This window comes from Tachysurus vachellii, chromosome 22 (genome assembly GCF_030014155.1).
Source record: "Tachysurus vachellii isolate PV-2020 chromosome 22, HZAU_Pvac_v1, whole genome shotgun sequence".
Classification (NCBI taxonomy): Eukaryota; Metazoa; Chordata; class Actinopteri; order Siluriformes; family Bagridae; genus Tachysurus; species Tachysurus vachellii.
The window spans coordinates 14954524-14978258 of record NC_083481.1 but is presented as its reverse complement, the minus strand read 5'-3'; the positions used below and the strand labels follow the sequence as shown (position 1 = coordinate 14978258).

General features: G+C 40.9%; 1 protein-coding gene across 4 annotated transcripts in view; it reads right to left on the bottom strand.

Moving 5' to 3' along the window:
* fhit (fragile histidine triad diadenosine triphosphatase) overlaps nucleotides 1-23735 on the bottom strand; it is a 251569-nt gene that overhangs the window by 218672 nt on the left and 9162 nt on the right. The window contains exons 1-3 of one of the 4 annotated variants that reach the window (XM_060858132.1): nucleotides 19329-19560; nucleotides 18968-19200; nucleotides 15123-15206 (exon numbers count right to left, since the gene is read on the bottom strand). The exons of 1 other annotated variant lie outside the window; for it this stretch is intronic. The gene's annotated coding sequence lies outside the window, so the exon portion shown is untranslated. Of the gene's footprint in view, nucleotides 1-15122; nucleotides 15207-18967; nucleotides 19201-19328; nucleotides 19561-23735 lie in introns of those variants that run through there. 2 more of the 4 variants (XM_060858130.1, XM_060858129.1) reach the window with 2 other exon arrangements.

Genomic DNA, 23735 nt, shown 5'->3' with positions numbered 1-23735 from the left:
CACTGATATTCATTCATACTTAAATTTCTAACCTCAAATATGATTCCACAATAATCAACCTTTCACATGTTTAAATATATCAAATGCTAGAATTCCTCACAGATCAGAACGCAGCTCTAACGTCTTGCTCGAGAACATAAGCGAGGCTTCCTCAATCTTTCTGGAGCGCCGATCCTCAACCGATAGTCCGCTCCTACTCCTAGGCGGTACTAAATAAAGTGTAAAGTGGTGGATTTCATTCAGAAAACCATGTTTTCATAAATTCCATCACATCCAATCTGCTTATGCATCCCATCCCTGGCCACCTGCATTAAAATCCGCAGTAATGTATAAACTCTATTAGACAGCGCTGTCATTGACAATCAGGAGAACCGTTTCTCAGCGATGGACTCGGATCCGGAATCGTCCGCTATTAAAAAATAAATAAATAATACACTTTTTTTTCAGTTATAAACTACTCTGCTTGAAACAAAGCTCATATCGACTGCGGACCACCGGCATACAGGTATTGAGCTTCGAGTCCATTTCCTGAGTCATGTTACTAAATACTCGCATTAACATCAGACAAAGGACATTGATTATAGGGAAACGGAGTTGTTCGTGTTGATTACGGAATCTGAAAGAGCAAGGCCGCTCTCTTTATACTTTGCATAATCACTGTTGCTCTTTAATTGTGAGCATTGGTTTGAATATAAGCTGGAGGAAGCAGACGGTCGATAATTGAGTGTTTAAAGAGGGTTTTTAGTGCAAATTGGCACCACAAATGAGAGACAGTAGACTAGCACAGGATGTAAGAGATAAAGAAAGAGAGACAAAAGTTATGGGTTTAACTTGCATAACAAATTGCTTAAAGCTAAATAGCTTTTTTTTTTTTTTTACTGTGGAGTGGGGGGCGGGGGGAGGTAGGAAAAGTAGACAGTATATAGATTGAGTTCTTTAATCCATAGGAATGAAAATAATGGCGTTTTTGGCGTCCAAATCGATGTGTATTTCTAACGTTTGAATTATTTACTGCCAACTTTTTTGCAGCCAAGGGAAAATAAAATTCCACACATCGCTTCAAGTGCAGATGTTGTTGGGGTTTTTTTGTTTGTTCTTATTTAAACGTGTATTTAACATTATATGCAAAATGGTTCTTATAAACACTGGATAACAAATATAATCATTTTAATAATGGTGTGTTACAAATTTCTAAAAAAAAGTTAAAAACAGAAAAGAAAAGAAATAAAACCAAGATCCATACACAAACCACTGAATATGTTTAAGGTATCCTTATGGGGTAGATCCTTATGGGGTATATCCTTATGGGGTAGATCCTTATGGGGTACCATTTAGTTATAGCATTACTATAAAAAGTGTAATTAGGTTTAAAATGGTGTTATAAAATACATGCAAACAGTAAATAGTAACCATAGCTCACACCTCCAAGGCATGTGTGTGTGTGTGTGTGTGTGTGTGTGTGTGTGTGTGTGTAAGAGAGAGAGAGATATAGGACAGATGGCATGTGGACGCATACCAGCGACCCTCTCCTCGTCCTCCATCTGGGTGCCTTTCCAGGTAGGAAGCAAAGCGAGCATCATAAAAGAGCGTCCACATCAAAGAGCTCAACAATATGGCCACTCAGGAAAAGCCGCCGAGGTTTTGCTAAAGCCTCAGTCAGGAGAGGATTCTTTCCTCTGTTTACGTGCCAAGGTGGCCGGCTGCGTTACCTTTGTCAGAAAGAACTGAGAGTGAAATGAAAGAGCCGGCGCTCAGGCATGCCGAATCTCCAGAACCCACAGCGAGTTTCTCCATCACAAACAAAACACGGCAGTGAAACTGTGCAGGATGTGATGCTGCACGCGCAACTCCATCCCCAATCCAAAGTGTCATGTCGAGGGCATGTCTATTATTTCCAGAAAAGAAAGCACAAACATCAACTCCTACATCCACCACCGAGAACAATCTCTCTAAGTTCAGGCAGACATATTGGTTTTCGGTGATGAGATTTGTCATGACGAAACATTTTCAACAGCACAGAGAACTCGAAGGCCCTCGTGACTAGTGCAGAGTTTCCACTGAATAAACTTTCGCGGTGGATCTCGTTCTGCTCTCGCTCTACGCTCTTGTATCAATTACTTGCAGTTGCTGATTTTCCTAATTGCATCATCTATGTGTTCAATCATCTCGGAATTACCAGTAGAAAGAGAGGGGAAATGTTAAGAATTAAATCCTGCTCTATCTTGTCATTTCCATTGAGGACGTCAGGCAGGGGATTCGGAGAAGTGAGCTGAGATTTATTTAATGGGGAACACATAAAGCAATATATCCCAATTACAGCCGACTCGCTTTATCATGATGTTTTAGCTTCCTCAAAGCTTCCTACTCTCCAACATACGTCCTACTCTCTTTCGGATCCTGACGATCCGTTTAATAAACCTTTATACGGTCGGGATTAGATAAATACCTTATAGAACCGCATGTATACCTTTTTGTTTTTTAAATGTATTAAAGAATGACACGTCACACACATTTTTATGTTTGCAGTTAAATTCAATTTTGCAGAACGACTAATGCGGCTAAAAAACTTCCTCTTTATTTTTCTCTCTCTTTAAAATAATAGCACAAAACATACAGCTTATTATATTATATTATTCATTCATTCATTCATCTTCTACCGCTTATACGAACTACCTCGGGTCACGGGGAGCCTGTGCCTATCTCAGGCGTCATCAGGCATCAAGGCAGGATACACCCTGGACGGCGTGCCAACCCATCGCAGGGCACACACACACACTCTCATTCACTCACACACTCACACACTACGGACAATTTTCCAGAGATGCCAATCAACCTACCATGCATGTCTTTGGACCGGGGGAGGAAACCGGAGTACCCGGAGGAAACCCCCGAGGTACGGGGAGAACATGCAAACTCCACACACACAAGGCGGAGGCGGGAATCGAACCCCCAACCCTGGAGGTGTGAGGAGAACGTGCTAACCACTAAGCCACCGTGCCCCCCTATATTATATTATATTATATTATATTATATTATATTATATTATATTATATTATAGAAAACTCTCAAAAGCCCAGCGAGGATGTTTTAAAATGCTTTTAAATTGCTCTAGAAACTTCATATATGTTAGATCTGGATTTATTTGGATCTATTTATTCACGCTTGGCTAAAGTTCCTGGTTCCTGGTTCTAAGGTTCCTGGTTTGGACTTTTAGCAGTGGACCTTGAGGTGGAATCTGGGATGCTTTCCTGCTCAGCACGGTTGTAAAGAGTGATTATTCGCCTTACTGTAGAGCTTCTGTCAGCTGTAAACAGTTGACACAAAATCAAACAAACTCCAAAGTCCTCTTCGATTTACTGTTGTCAAGTGTGAGCACAGCTCTCGTAGTAAGTAATTACCTTTTAGTACGTGTCTCCGCTGAAAAGAAGTCCTTATGCTTGCAATTTTGCCTATTAAAAACAAAACAAAAAACTCACACAAAATCAAGCAAGTGCGTTTTGTCTTTAAAAAGACTCCCCTGAAACAGAAGACCTTTATTTTATTCTTAACAGGACTTCTGAGGAGAATTCCTGTCTGCACTAAAACCAGCAATAGGGTGCATTTAACATACAGACTTTAGCTATAATTGGTACTAAACGGCAGCCTGGAGTGCTTCCTAAACCTCGGTTCCCCTCAGCGATAACGATCCAGACAAAAGAACGTACCCAGACTCGAGTCATTTCACGTTCCTGCTCTGGTACGAGCTAAATCTTTTAGACGGAAGTGTGTCAACATGCTGAACTGTTGAGCAGACACGCCGGGACACCTTGATATTCATTTGTTTCTTTTTTTTTTAACCCATCTAGGATGTCAGCTCAAGTCATGTAGAAGCAATTTACTTTTTTTTTCATTCAAGGGATTTATATGGCCTATCATGGACAGTGCTGCTATTTTTAACAGCATCAGTGCTACATAAGGCCAAGATATTGGATCCTACCTCGTCTTTGCATTATAGGGAAAAAAAGAGGAACGTTATCTGATAGCGCACTCGTTCGTGGAACGAAAACTAGCACAGGCGCAAGGGCTGATCCACTAGCCACATACTAACGAGTCACTCTGGAGGCCATGAGTGGGTTTCAGACATACACACACACACACACACACACACACACACACACACAAACACACACACAAACTCTAATGATATTTACAGAGACGCCAACTCGCACATCTGATGGGCCTCAGAGCCAACAGCTCTGTTTGCTTCAGGGTGTTCCTCTCATCACACACACACACACACACACACACACACTCTCTCACTTGTCCTGTCTCGTCACATTTGGAACATTGACAGAGCGATAATGAGACAAGTCTTGCCGTTTACACTTTCACAGTACAATTATTTTCTATACAAATACATTCTTTCAGAAGGAGGGAAAAGGGAAAGAAAGCGTGTAAAGCCGATCACTCGCTCTGGAAGATTTATTTATTTTTTTTTTTGATGTCCAGAATTATAAAGTTAGTTCAAACTTTAGCTAGATAAAAAAGGGTCATGTGTCCACACACACACATACACACACACAAGTTTCCATCTTAATCAAGATCCCATTGCAATAAAAGCTCTGCAATCTCATTACAGTCAGATACATTATACTGAAGCAGATTTGTCCATTACGTATCAGTAGTGGCATGCTGTTACTTAATAAACAATTATTTTCACATTTACTCATTTGCCAGATGCTTTTATCCCAAAGTACTTGCAAGCATCCAGTCCATACCAGGGTTAAAGGTGTTATCGGCGAAGTAATATTTGGTTAAACTCCCCATGTGTTCTGGCAACGCTCAACGCTCAGTCACGGTGTGGTGCAGCCGGCTGTGGAAATGTAAGAAAAAGCTAATTATGTGGATGAGGACCATCCGGGCATCCAAGTACAAGCTTCTCAACTTTCTCTCTTCAGAAACTACACTTATATTGTGAAACGTTTTGGGACGTCTGCCTTTACATGCACATGAATTTTAATGACATCCCATTCTTTCCCCATAGGGTTTAATATGACATTGTCCCACCCTTTGCAGCTATAACAGCTTCAGCTCTTCTGCAAAGGCTTTCTACAAGGTTTAGGGAATTTCTGTCAGGATCACTTTGTCAAATGAGAATTTATTAGATGATAGCATACAGTTAGCGTTAGCAGTATGGTTCTGTTCTGGGCAGGAATCCACGCGCCCGTCCGTGCGCATGCATGGGCCGAGCGGGGAGAGCAGCAACTAGAAAATAGAATAGACCCCCATAACAGAACCATTAATCATGCATAGAGTTTTTTTGGTTTTTTTTTTTTGGCAAATGAAAAAAACTGAATAAATGGATAAATAAATAATTAAATAATTAGAGAGTGAGGGAGAGAGAGAAAAATATGTGGAGATTTAAGACGTAAACTGGTACGACAAACACGGGTTCCGGCTCGGTGTTGTCGGGGTTGGAGGAGGGAGTTTAAGTCGCAGCAGCGGCGACGCGCTAGAAAGCGGCTCAATGAATGGGAATTTAAATCGTCGGGTAATATGGATGTCGTAACCGGATTGGTGCTCGTCGTGGACAGCTGATTAACAGCTGATGCACGCTTGACGACGTGGCCTGACAGAACTGACGCGATGCTTGATTTTTGTTTATGGGAATTTTTGACTATTCCTCTAGAAGCGCATTTGTGAGATCGGGCACCGATGTCGGACGAGAAGGCCTGGCTCACATTCTCAGCTCTAATTTATCCCAAAGGTGTTCTGTCGGGTTGAGGTCAGGACTCTGTGAAGGCCAGTTCAAGTTCCTCCACACAACTCGCTCATCCATGCCTTTATGGACCTTGCTTTGTGCACTGACGCGCAGTCATGTTGTAACATTAAGGGACCATCCCCAAACTGTTACCACAAAGTTAGGAGCATGAAATTGTCTTGGCATGCTGAAGTATTAGCCGAGCACAAGGCCAAGCCCAATCCCTGAAAACCAACCCCACACTATAACCCCCTTCACCAAACTTTACACTTTGGCACAATGGAGTCAGGCAAGTACCGCTCTCCTGGCAACCACCGAACCCAGACTGGTCCAGCGTGATTCGTCACTCCAGAGATCCAAAACAGCTCTGATCCTTCGGCATGGACTCCACAAAACCTCGACAGGTAAGCTGTGGTATCTGGCACCAAAATGTTAGCAGCAAATCTCAGATAGATCAGACTTGTTTGTCCAGGCCTTCCATGTCCTTCTTTAGACCCATTGCATACTAGGAACACCCCACAAGACCTGCCGTTGACCCAGTCGTCTAGCCATCACAATCAGGTTCAGGTCAAAGTCTCACAGATACTTATACTTGCCCATTTTTCCTTTTCCGAGCACTGACTGAAAAATTTACCCCACCTCTTGACAAGCGCCGCTGTAACGAGATAACCGAAGTCATTCGCTTCACCTGCCAGTGGTTTTAATGTTGTGGCTGATCAGTGTACTTTATTTCTAGAAAATTCCACTGAATCACAGATCACTGAGGAAAAAAACAGTAAATAAACGAAAGTTTCCTGCAGTTTCATAATCCGTTAATGATGAGAAATGGACTGAAACAGACTGCCGATTTTAATCGTTTCCTAAAAGCCGCTTTGTACAGATTAGCATAAATTGCAGACGTGATGGATCAGAGACGGACTTACTTTTGTCAGTTGTCACTCGTGAAACAGGCGATTGTATTTTCAGTCTGTTTTGATTGGACAGTTTCTTCACTTGACACTTGACTTACCATCCTTCTCTTACAGAACTATTCCATAATCAAGAGAAGAAGAAATTTCTTGCTTTCCATTACCATCCATCTCAGACAGAATGACAAGAATCATAATCTGCAGTTTGAATACTGACAGAGAGAGAGAGGCATTAAAAGAGACAAATGGCTTCTGAATATGAATCGATTGTGTAAATCATACATTGGCTCTTCAAGTGCTCTTCTCTCTCCAGTAGGTTTTTTTTTTAAACGAAAGAATATTTAAAACTCCAAATGTTGGAAAAGTAAAAGGCTCAAGCGATTAAAGCTCTGGGTTGTTGATCAGAGGTCCAGAGTTCAAGCCCGAGTACTGCCAAACTGCCACAGGGTCAAAGCTCACTGGGATTTTAAAAAAAAATTATTTTTTATTAGCTGAAAAGGCAAAAAATTGTTGTTTCCTTTATCTGGTGTCTCCCATATAATTCAGTAAATATTGACATGAATCTCATACACATATAGCAGTATAAATTTACGTTACATATTTCATAAGAGACTTCCATCATACCTGACTTGAACACCAGAGAAGAACTATTTTACATCATTTGATAAAGTAGCGCTAAAAACGAACGTTTTCATTTAAAACGAACAATTTGAAGCTCAAGTTCAAAGGGGCTTTTTATACCTGGTCACTTCATGCGTTTTCTGTGATCGGATAGCTATCCGATCGTACAAAGACCAGGTGTAAATGCCCTCCGAAACGTTTTTGAGACCGATATAAATCAGATCGTTCAAACCCCTTCAGGAGGTGGTCTGGGACGCGTTTCAGATGAAACTGGACAGGTGTAAATGAATGTGGTTGTTCAAGCCACATACGTCAGCGCTATACTCCTCCCAAACGGAAGTACGTCACTCGCAAGTGACAGACGAGTTGTGCATCGCGCCATAAACGGAAATGAGGTCAAATATATTTGCATTTTGGGCGGGAGTAGAAAGATCGGATCGATATCTGATTCGCCAAGAAGCATTTATGTGGCCTAATGTAAACAGAACAGTTATAACAAATCAGATAGCTATCGGATCAGAGAAAACACATGAAGTGACCGGGTGTATTGTATTATATATATATATATATATATATATATATATTTATATATATATATATATATATATATATATATATATATATATATATATATATATATATATATACACACAATTATATTATTATATTGAATTATAGAGAATTTGTATTGAATTCAATTTTAATAGCCCTACAAATCCTTCAGATCTTTTCTTTTTTTTTTTTTTTTTTTTTTATAAGAAATGACGAGCTGATCTGAACAAAAAAGTGCAGTGTTGAAATAGTGAGCATGCAGCAACCATGAGTCAGACCAACAAAATAAAGCTGCCAAATCCAGCGAGGGCTACAAGAAATACGGGAAATGTGTTCGTATTCTTTCGTATTCGAAATCGGTTACTGTTGCTGTACCGAGGGATTATTTCCTTTTAAAAAAGTTGTGTAACACATTGAAAAGGGTTATTCATTGCTCGTACCATACATATCTTTTATTTAGTCCCCCCCACCTTTATTCTGAATAACAACCTCGATATGGAAGAAAAAAAATGACAAGCAAATCGATTTCAGAAGAGACTCCAGGGAAAGGAAGTGTTCTATATGTTTCTGGCAACCAGCTCCCCACTATGTAGTTGAGTTTTCAATATGTTTAGGGTTATGGACAGGTAATGCATCACAGGAGCACTGATCCACAGCAAAACGAGGCACGTCTTCTTTACACAATGTCTTCACTTTTGTAATATCTCACTCTGACGTGTGTCGGATCCACACCAGGACTGTCGAACTGAGATTCCGACTGAGTTTTGTACCGATTTGCGTTTCTCCTGCTACACCGATTTCAGCTGCAGGGAACTAGCTGAGAAGTGTCAGAAGATATCAGGTCGGACCTTCTGAGCTGGAATTAAGTTCAAAACTGACACCAATGATGACGGAAAAAAAAGTGAATTAAATCAAACACCCTAGATTAAACCCGTAGCTCTGATGTGACGTTATGCGAAGCGGAAAATAAGAAACGAAACCGTTTTCTTCTGTGGAAATGTGCACGATGTTAACTGCCATGTTACATCTAGGACATGCTGTAAAGTATAGAGTTATATATCACACTTGGCTGCTAAACTGCAAGCCAAACACCAAACACCAAAGCATTCTGGAGCGTTTACCTCTTCCAGTATATACCTCTTCCAATTTGTAGTGTTTCATAAGTAATCATGGCATCTACACAATTTTTAAGATTATTTTTATCACTTTTTAAGACTCCATCCATCCATCTTCTACCGCTTATCCGGGGCCGGGTCGCGGGGGCAGCAGTCTGAGCAGGGACGCCCAGACTTCCCTCTCCCCCGACACTTCCTCCAGCTCCTCCGGGGGAATACCGAGGCGTTCCCAGGCCAGCCGAGAGACATAGTCCCTCCAGCGTGTCCTAGGTCTTCCCCGGGGCCTCCTCCCGGTTGGACATGCCCGGAACACCTCCCCAGGGAGGCGTCCAGGAGGCATACGGAACAGATGCCCGAGCCACCTCAGCTGACTCCTCTCGATGTGGAGGAGCAGCGGCTCTACTCTGAGCTCCTCCCGAGTGACTGAGCTCCTCACCCTGTCTCTAAGGGAGCGCCCAGCTACCCTACGGAGGAAACTCATTTCAGCCGCCTGTATCCGGGATCTTGTCCTTTCGGTCATGACCCAAAGCTCATGACCATAGGTGAGGGTAGGAACGTAGATCGACTGGTATATAGAGCGCTTCACCTTGCGGCTCAGCTCTTTCTTCACCACAACAGACCGGTATATCGACCGCATCACTGCAGAAGATGCACCGATCCGCCTGTCGATCTCCCGCTCCATCCTTCCCTCACTTATGAACAAGACCCCAAGATACTCCTTCACTTGAGGCAGGGGCTTTCCACCAACCTGAAGTGGGCAAGCCACCCTTTTCCGGCTGAGAACCATGGCCTCGGACTTGGAGGTGCTGATTCTCATCCCCGCCGCTTCACACTCGGCTGCAAACCATCCCAGTGCACTTTTTAAGACTGTTAAAACAAAAAATATGCTTTTATATATTTTCTTTGGGATCAATAAAGTATCTGTCTGTCTGTCTGTCTGTCTGTCAGCTAAAAGTGAGCTGTGGATGATAATGTTGTCAAATCACTAGCCAATTTGGCAGGTTACCTTTCATAAATATTTTGTCATTAAACATATAAGCCAAAAAATTACTGAACTTGTGAGTTATCGTGATATATTAAACATAGACTAATTGCGCAACAGCTGCACATATTTGGTTTACTTGAAACAACGGCGCGCTGGTTCGTTATGGCTTGAAGCAATAGAGAAGACTCCAAAAACCTAATAATGTATAGATACTTACAGGTTATTTTGCAACAACTGCCAAGTTTAGCAGCCTCTATTGTACTTATTTTATGCCACAAGTTTGTCTTGTTTGATGTTCTTTGTACTGTATTGATTCGACCACCTAAAAGACGTACTGTATGTAGTGATGAGGATGAGGATGAAAGAGGAAGGGAGGAGATGGCAATGATGACAGGATTTTGTTTGAATAACATGAAATTCAGATTTTATAATAAGTATATTTATATCTAAAGCTGTGATGTACCTAATCTTGGGGTTTTTTGTTTGTTTGCTTTTTAATTTTTATATTTTTAATGCAAGTAAAAGTAAAGAATGGCCAGTAACTGTACAAATTTAGCAGCTAAATTAACTCGCTGTGGCGTCACAGTCTTACCCTTAGCTACATGTGCGTACCGCCAATAAAAATGGATGTAAACACATGTAGGTAGACGGCTAGATGAGCCAACATTGACACGGTTGCCATGGCGATGATAAACAAGGCATGTACATTACAGCAAAAACCTTTTATGACCATCTTCAAAGTAAATGTTAATGTCAAACCCATTTCTGCTCTCTGAGATGCCCCAAGCGTTATATTCCACAACTAAAACAGAACCTGTACTGTATATATACATGTTTATAAGAACAGATGGAAAAACACACGTCTGACACTGAAAGTCAACAGAGTCCTGATTTATTTTAGATCAGACTAGAGCCATAAAGTCATTCATTTGTTTATACCGGTTGAAAAAGGAACACTGGTACAAAGGGTGGAGTTACCATTTAGTTTATTATAGCATACAGTGCCCAACAGTGGCAGTTTGATGGACCTGGGATTGTGACGTGACATACGGCTAAGTACGGTGACCCATACTCAGAATTCGTTCTCTGCATTTAACCCATCCAAAGTGCACACACACAGCAGTGAACACACACACACACACCGTGAACATACACCCGGAGCAGTGGGCAGCCATTTATGCTGCGGCGCCCGGGGAGTAGCTGGGGGGGTTGGTGCCTTGCTCAAAGGGCACCTTAGTCGTGGCCGGCCCGAGACTCGAACCCACAACCTTCAGGTTACGAGTCAGGCTCTCTAACCATTAGGCCACGACTGCCCCCCATTGTGATTGAACTCACAACCTTCCGATTGGTAGCCCAACACCTTAAAGGTGGGATCTCCGTTGTTTGAAAGCCAATGTTGACATTTGAAATCACCAAAACAAACAGGCCCCTAACCCAAATGGGCCCCACCCCTGTTTTGATAGCTCCGCCCACACATACAACAGATAAGTATAGCCCAAGTATAACCCAGACAAGTATTATGGCGGAACCTGTTGGGGCAGCTGACCGAGGGGATATTTTTATCAATAAATGAACTCAATGAGTAATACTATGGTAATATAAATGTGTTTTTGTAGTACTGTGTGTTGTACCCTGAAAGGTTTAGCTCCGTTTCTGATCATTTCTGAAAGCTGATCCTATATTAACACGTCCTACTTCTCGCCTTACCTTTCTTCGCTTTCTTTCTTTGTTTTTATCCTAAATGTCAATGTTAATACCGCTTTCTGCTAATGTCACACATGCGCGCTGAACACTCTCTCAGCCCATATTGACAAGACACGCCCCTTTCTGCTCATTGGCTACACGTTAGTTTTGTTTCTGTTTTGTTCAGTGGCCCGACTCAGTTTTCTGAAGCATTTCTCAAACAACGGAGACCCCACCTTTAACCACTAGGCTACCACATGCCTGTCTACTCCCCGCTAACTCCCTTAAACAGAACAGATACACCATACCAAATTAAGAAAGCGAACGGTGTGTGAAACGTATGAAAATGATCTTACGTTTCACTCCTAACAAAATAAATAAATAACAACACACAATTTTCTTTTTTTTTTTATATATATTTATATCAACAAAGCAGCTTGCAGCCTTTAGATTCACACCTCCAACAGTTTTATGTCCAATACTTTTCAGTGACAATGTCTCTGTGTGCTAATTCACATTTATATTCAGGGAAAGAAAAGTGCAAGCTCTATGTAACGCGATCGTCCGTGCTCCTGCAGATGCAGTAAACAGTGGCAAAGTTACCTGTTAAAGTGACAGCTTTGCAACTGAGAATCTATGGCGCAATAACAGAGACTGCTTTAAGCTGAGCTTCAAAAAAAAAAAAAAAAAAAAAAATGAACTGGCACCTGGATCGCATTTGTGCAGGAGGCATATAAAACATATAAAAGCTGTATAGATGTCTTGGGCCTATTTTGAATTTGTACAAAAAAAAAAAAAAACAATTCCCATCATTAAGAAATGATAGTCTTAGTCTAGTCTTTATCATTATCGCAGCTCACCATTACACAACATTACACAAGATGTGCATGCCAAGGGCACTGGAAAAAAAAAATGAAACTAGATGATTAATCCACATCCTAAAGTGAAATTATGTCCAAACCAGCCATCTGTAGGCTGTATTTGAGACATTCCCAAGATGCGTATTAGATCCAACTGGCACGAATCTAGCCAACAGCTCCCTAGTGGCATGCGTCATGTATAACAGCTGTAAACACCGGCTTTACTATTCAAATGAACATCAACCCTATTATCATATACTTAAATTAGCGTTAGGAGAAATGATTTAAATCAGAGGTGACCTCGTCTACACATCCGATTATTCATCCTAAAACATATTATCCGGTAACTAATAAGAACGACACATTACGTAGGCGTAGGCGTGGATCGTGGAGGTGAAAGGGTTAAAGCTTCCACCAAAATCCCACATGTTCATATAATTGCTCCATTTACTACACAAGGACAATTTTCCTCCATCATCCACCTTGGATGATTCTGTACACTTTCTTTCTTTCTTTCTGTCTTTCTTTCTTTCTTTCCGAGAACCTCGGTTTCTCAAACTCGCTCTCTCGCTGAGCTTCGACCTGTCATCCATTCCTCTCTCTCTCTCGCTCTCTCTCGCTCTCTCTCTCTCTCTCTCTCTCTCTCAACATTATGGCCCGTTACTAAGATACTACAGCTTTGTAAAGCAGCACTGCCATCACCAAGCAAAGGAGTGAATGAAAAAGAGTTGCCAGTAGCCCGAGCCTTGCTTTCCTGCTGTGGGAATATTACCCAATAACGCTCAAGGAGGCCACGATCGGCCATCCAGCGTAACACACGCATGCTCAGCGGGCGTCCTATTAAAGCCTGCAAATTGTTGACGCGGGTTATAATTACCACTAAGCATGCAATTACAAATGCCAGGACTAATAAAGGCAACGCGGCGAGGTGGGAGTACGAGTCCAATTAAACAGCTTCGAAACATGATCGGACGTGCAGTCAAAACAGACAAGTCAGGAGAAATAAAGGGGCACAATTAACAAACACAATTCTCTGTAAATGTGTTTGACTTAGCAACAAACATCAGTGAAATACAAAAAAAAAAAAAAACCCTGAAAAATTCTGACTGTTCAAAAGCATTTCATATGATCCAAAGCTGCAGTCAGTCAGGATTCATTGCCAGCACACTTGCTCCGTAAGAAAAAAGCAAACAAAACATGTTTTTTTTCCTGTTGATCTGTTGTTTTGCAGCACGCACACACACACACACACACACACACACACACACACACACACACACACACACTATGTGAACAACCACAGATGAAGCTCACACACTACACAATCTTTCAGCTAAAGAGATCCAGACAAAGTGTGTTTGATCTCCAAAATCCTACTTTCACATGAGATTAAACACGAGATCTATCCATCACGTGACAAAGATAGAGCCCGAGCGACTGGCTAACGTAGTGTGGTTGTTTAAGCAATATTTTGTTCTGAAAAGGAGAAAAAAAGAGGAAAATGTAGAGGAAGGAGAAATCGTTCATCATCTTTATTATTGTCACATAGACATTACAGCAGAGTGAAATGCTTTCTTTGAATATCCCAACTTTGGAGATTGGGGTCAGAGGACAGGGTCAGTTATGATGCAGCACCCCTGGTGCAGTAAGGGTTAAGGGCCTTGCTCAAGGGCCCAACAGTGGCAGCTTCAGAGCGTCGAAAGATCTGCGACAATTTAGATCCAGGTTACAATGACGTAGTGTGCATTCAGTTTCCTTTTCCCTCCACAGAAGAGAAGCTCGTCGCCACGTACGATGCTTGCGTACGAAGCCGAAACCATCACGGTTCAACTTCACTCTTATTGTAATGAGTCTGTCTGTGTTTTGCCCTGTTTCTGTCTGCTGTCTGCCTTGCTGTTAATTGTTTGCTCCGCCCACTCATTTGTTACCATGGACACTAATGGCACTCTATCCCCCCCCAGGTGTATCATCTTAAGTCTCTGATTGTCTCTGCGTTGTGATTGGTTCCTCTTTGTTATATCTACTCTGTTTGTTCACTTCCCTGGTGTTGGTCGTTGTTGAATGTTGGTGTCTATGTTCCTGTTTCCTGTGTGCTCAGTGTTCTGCCCTGTTTCGCCTGCCCGTCTGTTTGCCTGTTTCTTGTTTTGGATCAATAAAAGACTGAACTGCATTTGGATCCTCACTCGCCTTTGTCTCATCGTGACACTTATCCTGGTATCATGGTGGTAGAATAAACTTGACTTCTTTTTACTGAGCACTTACACAAACCAGTTCCTGTCCAAAAGGGGAAATGGAATATTCTTGTCTTTCCTATATATATATATATATATATATATATATATATATATATTTCTTTTTTTTTTTATTTCATATGTATATATTTTCTTTATTTATATTTATATTTAATATTTATATTTATATATTTTTTTTGGCCATTCGAGAGCATGCTAATTTAAACATAAGGAGTAAATTTCAAGTGAGACACCAGCAAGGACAGAGAGACAGAACGACAGACCGAAACGATCTATTTTTCTGTTTGTGTTGTCTGTAATCAATTTGCTAATTCTTCAAAATAATTCAAAAATGTCAAAAAAAAAAAATAAAAAATCAGTGCACCTGGGCAATCGCATTTAAAAGCAATGCGATGAGCGCACATACCTTCACCTGACAGATCTCCTCACGAGCCCCAGCCGATGTGATTAGCAGCAGGCACAAGTTCGCAGGCTGTTGTGGCGTGGGAACCTAAAAAAGGACCGGAAAAGGGAATTCACTGGGTTTAGTCAGCCTCAAAACGTTTCTTGTGGCCAGCTATTGGTCTTTTTTTATTCTTTCTTTCCTCAGTCTTCCTCACAATGCATCTAGCTCATAAATATTCTTAGGTGACGTTTGAGATCTAGCCACAGATATATCGATTAATCCCTGGACTTGTGGATACCTGACTCGGATTTAGACCTAGTAAAGCGATCAGTTTTAAGACCGTACATGAACATAAAAAATAATTGTGTATGTTCTAGAATGATGGCAAATTTTCCAATATTTTGAATTGTTTAGATAAATATTCTTTAAAAATATGACGTGTTAAAGAGTTATACAGCAAGAGGTGCGCAAACTTTTGCATGCGATCACATGTAACACAATAAACTGAGCAGCTGAGAAGCTCAAAGTTAGCTTTGTGCTAAATATATACGAATAAGACCTTTGACTGCGTTATTATTTTCCTGAGATCTTTAGCAGAAAATGGATCTTTAAGCAGAGTCAGTTTTTAGTAAGACGATGAATGAAACCATTATTTCGTTAATTGATTCATCTGATTGGTTCCGTATAGACGGAAGAGTGTTCGGTTTTAAAATAATTCAAAATAAAGACCGTTATCTGCCCATAAACTGAAACATCTGGATGGTAAATTCATTTCCTTAGCGGTGTTTGCGAGTGGTTGTGTTCGCGGCTGGTATCCAGTTGCATGGATTCGAGGGAATCGACTCTTTTAAGATTCAAGATTCTTTTATTGTCACTATACTGAGTACAGTGAATTTAAAGCAGTTCTTACAGTGCAAGTCACAATTTTTAAGAATTGTAAATGATGTATAAGGTATAAATAAAGATGTAAATATTTAGATAGATACAAATATATAAATATAAAGAAGTTGCTAAGAACAAAATAGTCAAACATAGGGATTTGTATATAATGAGAGGGCATTAAAGTGATCGATGCAGGGATATACATACACTCACTGACCACATTAATAGGAACAAATGTACACAGCTTAGTTGGTTTGAGCTACCAGGAACTCTATGGTAAGTCATATAACTGCTCTGTACAACCGTCATGATCTGAAAAGCAGCCAAGGACAAGAATCACTGTGCAAGTAGTTTGGAAACAAGACTGAATCAGTCAATAGTTTATTGTTTATAGTCAATACTGTGTAGTGTAGTGTGTAGTCTGTGTTTACTGTGTGTATTGTATGTGTGTGTAGTGTAGTGTGTGTAGTCTGTGTGTACTGTGTGTGTAATGTATGTGTGTGTAGTGTAGTGTGTGTAGTCTGTGTTTACTGTGTGTATTGTATGTGTGTGTAGTGTAGTGTGTGTTGTCTGTGTGTACTGTGTGTAATGTATGTGTGTGTAGTGTAGTGTGTGTAGTCTGTGTGTACTGTGTGTAATGTATGTGTGTGTAGTGTAGTATGTGTAGTCTGTGTGTACTGTGTGTGTAGTGTACTGTATGTGTGTACTGTATGTGTGTGTAGTGTGTGTAATGTACTGTATGTGTGTGTACTGTGTGTGTAGTGTACTGTATGTGTGTGTACTGTGTGTGTAGTGTACTGTATGTATGTGTAGTGTACTGTATGTGTGTGTTTACTGTGTGTATTGTGTGTAATGTATGTGTGTGTAGTGTAGTATGTGTAGTCTGTGTGTACTGTGTGTGTAGTGTACTGTATGTGTGTACTGTATGTGTGTGTAGTGTGTGTAGTGTACTGTATGTGTGTGTACTGTGTGTGTAGTGTACTGTATGTGTGTGTAGTGTGTGTAGTGTACTGTATGTGTGTGTACTGTGTGTGTAGTGTACTGTATGTATGTGTAGTGTACTGTATGTGTGTGTAGTGTACTGTATGTGTGTGTACTGTATGTGTGTGTAGTGTGTGTAGTGTACTGTATGTGTGTGTACTGTGTGTGTAGTGTACTGTATGTGTGTGTAGTGTACTGTATGTGTGTGTAGTGTGTGTAGTGTACTGTATGTGTGTGTGTAGTGTGTGTAGTGTACTGTATGTGTGTGTACTGTATGTGCGTGTACTGTATTTGTGTGTAGTGTACTGTATGTGTGTATGTAGTGTGTGTAGTGTACTGTATGTGTGTGTACTGTATGTGTGTGTAGTGTGTGTAGTGTACTGTATGTGTGTGTAGTGTGTGTAGTGTACTGTATGTGTGTGGTGTGTGTGTAGTGTACTGTATGTGTGTGTAGTGTGTGTAGTGTACTGTATGTGTGTGTAGTGTGTGTAGTGTACTGTATGTGTGTGTACTGTATGTGCGTGTACTGTATTTGTGTGTAGTGTACTGTATGTGTGTATGTAGTGTGTGTAGTGTACTGTATGTGTGTGTACTGTATGTGTGTGTAGTGTGTGTAGTGTACTGTATGTGTGTACTGTATGTGTGTGTGGTGTGTGTAGTGTACTGTATGTGTGTGTAGTGTGTGTAGTGTACTGTATGTGTGTGGTGTGTGTGTAGTGTACTGTATGTGTGTGTAGTGTGTGTAGTGTACTGTATGTGTGTGTAGTGTGTGTAGTGTACTGTATGTGTGTGTACTGTATGTGTGTGTGGTGTGTGTAGTGTACTGTATGTGTGTGGTGTGTGTAGTGTACTGTATGTGTGTGTACTGTGTGTGTAGTGTACTGTATGTGTGTAGTGTGTGTAGTGTACTGTATGTGTGTGTAGTGTGTGTAGTGTACTGTATGTGTGTGTATTGTATGTGTGTAGTGTGTGTAGTGTACTGTATGTGTGTGTAGTGTGTGTAGTGTACTGTATGTGTGTGTACTGTATGTGTGTGTGGTGTATGTAGTGTACTGTATGTGTGTGTACTGTATGTGTGTGTACTGTATGTGTGTGTACTGTATGTGTGTGTGGTGTGTGTAGTGTACTGTATGTGTGTGTACTGTATGTGTGTGTGGTGTGTGTGTGTGTACTGTATGTGTGTGTAGTGTGTGTAGTGTACTGTATGTGTGTGTACTGTATGTGTGTGTGGTGTGTGTAGTGTACTGTATGTGTTTAGTGTGTGTAGTGTACTGTATGTGTGTGTAGTGTGTGTAGTGTACTGTATGTGTGTGTACTGTATGTTGTGTAGTGTGTGTAGTGTAACGTATGTAGTGGTACTGTATGTGTGTGTACTGTATGTGTGTGTGTGGTGTGTGTAGTGTACTGTATGTGTGTGTGGTGTGTGTAGTGTACTGTATGTGTGTGTGGTGTGTGTAGTGTACTGTGTGTGTGTGTGTGGTGTGTGTAGTGTACTGTATGTGTGTGTGGTGTGTGTAGTGTACTGTGTGTGTGTGTGGTGTGTGTAGTGTACTGTATGTGTGTGTACTGTATGTGTGTGTGGTGTGTGTAGTGTACTGTATGTGTGTGTGGTGTGTGTAGTGTACTGTATGTGTGTGTGGTGTGTGTAGTGTACTGTATGTGTGTGTACTGTATGTGTGTGTGGTGTGTGTAGTGTACTGTATGTGTTTAGTGTGTGTAGTGTACTGTATGTGTGTGTAGTGTGTGTAGTGTACTGTATGTGTGTGTACTGTATGTGTGTGTGGTGTGTGTAGTGTACTGTATGTGTGTGTGGTGTGTGTAGTGTACTGTATGTGTGTGTGGTGTGTGTAGTGTACTGTATGTGTGTGTACTGTATGTGTGTGTGGTGTGTGTAGTGTACCACAGCACCAGACAACAACACTGTCCTTGTAGGTTAGAGAAAGATGCTAATGAGCAACAGTAACTCTAGATGATTAACTTTTACTGCGTTCTTACTAACTTACTAATAACAAAGCAAAGCGACGTCAATGCATCAAAATCCGAGGACGTCGGAGGTCACGATAAATCGGGCTTCGTTAAGATCAGACCTCCTGTGTGGCGACTGTGTGCTTTCTCTCAGTAGTATTCGTAATATGCATGTAGACCATGTAGATGTTTTTACAGCTCAGTGGCTTTGACCTAGGATGTGGTGGAACAGAAGTCCACGTGTCCTCGCTCGGCCATTCGTCTTAAGAGTCTAGGGGAAAAGAAAAAATAAATCCATTTATCAAGACAGTGCTGAGAAGAGACCCAGCAGGCATTATAGGAGATGCAAGCTGGCAATCCAGCAGAGTGCCTGGCGTCATGTTCCAGCTATTACCAGACCTGTTCCAGCACCCGTGGGAAAGACAGGACCTCGTTTTCCTTTTCTGTCTCCTGCTCCATGGCTCCATCTCCCAAAGGTGACGAGTGAGCGAACGAAGGGTGACTCCGAGGGTGTCAGTAATTAAAAAGGGCTGATTAAAGTGACGGAAACAGGACAGAGAACGGGAGCGTGGGAAGAAGTGAAAAAGGACAAAAAAAAAATCCGACTTTGCGAATCGGCAACGAGACACGAAGTGTTTTGCGAGTTTACGTTTCACCGAACAAATAAACTTACTGCACATAATCCTTTTCTATTCACTGACTTCTACCACAATGCACGTGATTGTTTCGTGTTGAAAAAGTCATTTCTATTCGACCTAAAAATAAATAAATAAATTTTAAAAAAAATATATATATATATTTTCAAAGTAGTTTCCAAGGTTAGAATGTGGTAGAACATTATTGATTCTTTGTGAAATATTTGTACTTTCTGTGTCCAAGCCCACAGGCGAATAAACTGCAGAAACATGTAACCCTTACCCCGGTGCACGGAGAGCTAAACTCAAATCTAGGAGTTCTTTTGGTAGCACGCTTTACATTTGGGCCTCACCTAGCTCTAGGGACATGATCATCACACACACGAGGAACAGATCCAACTGGCAACCAGGCATTAAAGTCCATCCAAAATGTGCATAGAAAAATAATAAAATAATTTTTTTTTAAAAAAGTCACATCTAATTAAGGACCTGAATAGCCCAGCACGAGGCTTTTTTTATTTTATAGTATTTTATTTATTTGTTTATTTATTTATTTATTTATTTTTTAGGCCGACTTCAAAATACACAGTGACGTGACTTGGCAACCGAATGTTTATTTATTAAACATATAAATAAAGGCAGGAGATGAGTCTAAAATGGTTCCGAACATCATCAGAATGTCAAAGTGTTTTTATCCAAGGTCAAAAGACTAATAAAAGTGCACATACGGTGGATATCAAAAGTCTACACACCCCCTATGTGTGTGTGTTGGGGGGGGGGGGGGATCAAAGATAAATCTTTCAAAAATTAGAAGAAATTATTCTTCACTTGATATAAAATTACTACTTAAAAATATGAAGTGAGAACGTTTTTTAGGCAATAATAAAAAGGTTACGGTGGTTGCTGTGCACGTCCTTTAATAACTAAGGGGGTGTGGCTTTGTTCACAATGAACCAATCAGTACTAATGCATGGTTTTGTGCATTAATGGAAAGGACCAAGAGCATACAGCTACATCTGAACAGACATTACTTGGGTGGTGTGTTATTCTCAGCACAGTGTGTACTCTCAACACAGAGTGTGTGTAGTGTGTAGTGTAGTGTGTGTGTCTGTGTGTATTTGTGAAGTATGTCTGTACCGTGTGTGTGCAGTCTGTGTGTACTGTGTGTAGTGTTGTGTAATGTAGTGTGTGTTGACTGTATTGTGTGTGTTTAGTGTGCGTGTGCTGTGTGTGTAATGTAGTGTGTGTAGTCTGTGTGTACTGTGTGCGTGTAGTGTGTGTATAGTGTGTGTACTGTGTGTAGTGCATGTGTAGACTGTCTGTACTGTGTGTGTTTAGTGTGCGTGTGCTGTGTGTGTAGTCTGTGTGTAGTGTGTGTGTGTAGTGTGTGTATAGTGTGTGTACTGTCTAGTGTGTGTAGTCTGTGTGTATGGTGTGTGTGTTGTGCAGTGTGTGTTGTCTGTGTGTGTGTGTTGGTCTGTGTTTACTGTGTGTGTGCGTGTGTGCAGGTAGTGTAGTGTGTGTGTTTAGTCTGTGTGTACCTGTGTCTGTGTGTGCATGTAGTGTGTGTAGTGTAGTGCGTGTAGTCTGTGTATGTGTGTGTACAGTACGTGTGTCTGTGTGTGCGTGTAGTGTAGTGTAGTGTAGTGTGTGTGTGTGTGTGTGAACCACCAGCAAATCTAAATTACACAACAGCTGATACTGACAGTGATGCTGACAAGATACACAAAACCTCCTTCAGCTTTAAAGAGCTGGTCTTGTGCCTGCTAAAACTAGACTGTAAACCATTTTAAGCCTCATGTCTATATTCGCACGCCTTCTGTTTTGTCCCTTTAGATAAAACCCAGGCTTGTGACACGTCACCACGACCCCACACCGTCGCTTCCTGGACCGTCGTTAGCTCTAAATGCTATTCATTACTTTTAAAGCACAAACACTTAGAAGCCACAGAAGCGCCGCCTTTGTACCAGTAACATTTGAAGGCGGCTGGTGTAGGACTTCCAGCGCTGTGAGCAATGTTCCACTTAACATGGATTAATACATCACCGTCTGGGGTTTTTTTTTTCCATCATGATACTTCCGGTGTTGTAAAAGGTTAGATCTTTATTAAACTGATGAATAAACCTATCACATGTGGATATTAAAGCTCTGTGGGCATCCATAAGGAAACAGACAGATCGGTGTGAGAACACGGCCCTAAACACAGGCTAATTATACACCGGGTTCCTTGAGGACGGATCTGATTCGCGTAAAAAAAAACAACAATAATAGTTTTACAAATCTAAATAAAAATATAGAGGGTCTAGACTTCAGTTGTTCGTAGTTTATGTGTCACTTTTCTATTCTTGTATGCAAGATTGGAAAAGTGCTACACGAGTTCAACTCCATTTTCCACAAAGCGCAATTTCAGCTTGTAAGACTGTCGGGACAAAAGCCGGGGTGACTTTTCACGGTGTTATTATAAAATCCGAATAAATCCAGTGAAATATTCAGGTTGGGATTGCAGGTGAACTGTTGTGACACCCCGTCATCTCACGCGGCAGAGTTTAGCCGCCGCTAAGATTGGTTTGAATTGCGAACGAGAGGCGTAGCGTATCTTTATTTTCTTCTAAGCTACTCTTAAAGCGTGACAGAATGTCAATCTTTACGATCGTGTAACATCCTCGCTGTGAAATGCGAATGAAGGATCTTACGGTGGCGAAAGCTGTGGCTGGAAATACTTCAGGTAAACGTCCTAGAACTTAGCGTACGTAAAAAAAAAAAAACATGGCTGTGTTTAAGGCGCGTACATTTTTAAATCGTATTCTAAATATACAACTTTTAAGCTTTATTCTAAATAAATCCTATCGAGTTAGGAGCTGGAGAAAGTATTATAGCCAAAGTAAAAATTAGATCATGAACAATTCAGTGTTGATACACACACACACACACACACACACACACACACTGCCCAATCCACATCACTTCTCACTGCTTACTCACCCAAGCAAAAGAAAGGCAATAAACCTTCACTAAACCCTCAACCCAATTTAGTCACGCCATCTTTACATTACAATTTAATTAATGTATTAATAATAATAATACAATCTGTGTCTTTTTTTATTTATTTATTTTTTTTCCTCAGTTTCCTCCCCCTGATACCGAATAAGTAATGGGAACACGTGAAGGAATTTAATTAGACAGGCTTCGTCGCGTTTATTGCCTCTGGTTCCGTTCTTAGCGTGATATACAGAAATGTGGCATTTTGCAAAGGCTGATATTTCTAATCATTGCTCAGCGTGGCATTCACACCCACCAGCTACAAGAGATAACGCACAAATATGATAATATATCAGCTCGCCAGCGTTGGCATGTAAAAGGGATAAGGCCGTGAGGAGGCATGAGAGGCAAAACAGCCTCGGAGTGCTTAGAGAGTCGTTCCCGAGGAGACGGAGACACAGAGACACGGAAATCCGGGCGGGATTTCAGGTTAGCCTAATTACTAGCAATTTTAACGTTTTTTTTTTTCTCATCACTTGTTATTCTTTTTTACAGAAGTGCGAACAAGTGTCTCAGGTGTGCCGGGGCTGACGGGACCAACCATAATGGATTCAGGTATAATGGTGACACGTACACTTTATCCCTTTATAGTTATACTTCATGTTCTGGAAATATTTCCCAGAAAGACTACAAGAAGAAATGCAGTTCATTTGTTTTTAGATTATGGTTGAGATTTTAGGAAGAACCCCAACTGGAGGTTTAATTCCATGCTACACTTTCATGACTTTTTTAATGTAATATAGTGAATCGTGTCTGATCTGTTCTTACTGTACCGAATGAGCTCATGAGGTCTTGCAAGGGCCGTTTGAGCCGTAAATAACGTTAGCGGAAATTTCTAGTAAATTAAGAAGGAGGGATGAGATGTGCGTCCAAAAAGTCCTGAACGTTCGAAGCTCTTCGCGTTTTTGTCGTCCGATACGCCGTTTTTTGTGACGTCGTGCTCGTGTGAGCCCTTTCCTGCGAACTGACGTTTAAAATAAGAGACAAACATTTACAGACCAACTAGAACCGCTTTTGATATTTCATTGTATCGAATAAAAAAGAAATCTTAAAAATAAACGGCTTAACTTTAAGTAAATATGAGAAATATTGGCATATAGTCTCGTATTGAAAAAAAAAAAGAAAAATAAAG